The 1,093-nt window shown below is 38.3% G+C and overlaps 1 non-coding gene across 1 annotated transcript; it reads left to right on the forward strand.

Annotated features, from left to right (window-relative positions):
* The first annotated feature begins 326 nt into the window (after positions 1-326).
* LOC115281354 lies at positions 327-467 on the forward strand. Its single transcript, XR_003904257.1, has one exon. It is a non-coding gene; the product is annotated as a U4 spliceosomal RNA (small nuclear RNA).
* The last annotated feature ends 626 nt before the right edge of the window (positions 468-1,093 follow it).

The following is a 1,093-nucleotide window of genomic DNA, read 5'->3' on the forward strand; positions in this document are numbered from 1 at the left end:
CACTTTGCTCCTCCACCCTCACAGCCTGGGCTGTGTCTCATTCACCTCAGGATCCACATCCCCCAACAACTCCCAATCCACCACCGGCACTCATGAATGTTTGTTGAGTGAATGAATAATTGCAGATATGCACTTATTCCAATGTCTGCTTACAATACAAATGAAGTAACCAAAGTTCAGAGAGGCCAAGCTACTAATTGAGGCCATGAAACAGGAGAGTGGCAGAGCTGGAGGTGGGAAGCCAAGCCCCTAGACTCGCAGCCCAGTGTCTGCGCATGGCAGCAGAGCACCCCAACTTTGCCTTTGCTTAAAAAAAGGTTTAACCAAGCTTTGCACAGTGGCAGGATCATAGCCTATGAGGTTTATCCAAGGCGCGATTATTGCTAATTGAAAACTTTTCCCAATACCCCGCCGTGATGACTTGAAATATAGTTGGCATTGGCAATTTTTGACAGTATCTACAGAGACTGAATTTAAAAAATAGAAAAAAAGGTTTAATCAAAGACCAAGACCAAAGCTTTAATAGAACATCATAAATGTTATTTAACTAGAGACACATTCAGATGTTTCCAACTTCCTATAACTTATATGTCAGTAATCCATGGCATAAAATGCAGAAGGAAGAAGAAGAAGAAGAAGAAGAAGAAGAAGAAGAAGAAGAAGAAGAAGAAGAAGGAGAAGGAGAAGGAGAAGGAGAAGGAGAAGGAGAAGGAGAAGGAGAAGGAGAAGGAGAAGGAGAAGGAGAAGAAAAGGAAAGAAAGAAAAAGAAGAGATTGCAAAAACATAGACCTAAACATTCCAAGTGTCTTGCATTTTAAGTAATTACACAGTAATACTATGATAATCTAATAGCAATTGACAAGACAAAAATGCATAGCAATCACGTATTGTACCTGATATAAGCAATAGTACATCACCTAATATCCTGCCTTTTACACAACTATTTCATTACTGGGAAGCTCCCTGGTAATGAATATGCTATTAAGCAGCTTTTTTTAATTTTCATGTTTCTCTTATAGTGATTCTTCAATAAATTTTTCTGACTTCCTTCATAAATAAGTTTCATTATTCCTCATTATTTAAAAAAACAACC

This window comes from Suricata suricatta, chromosome 16 (assembly GCF_006229205.1).
Source record: "Suricata suricatta isolate VVHF042 chromosome 16, meerkat_22Aug2017_6uvM2_HiC, whole genome shotgun sequence".
Lineage (NCBI taxonomy): Eukaryota > Metazoa > Chordata > Mammalia > Carnivora > Herpestidae > Suricata > Suricata suricatta.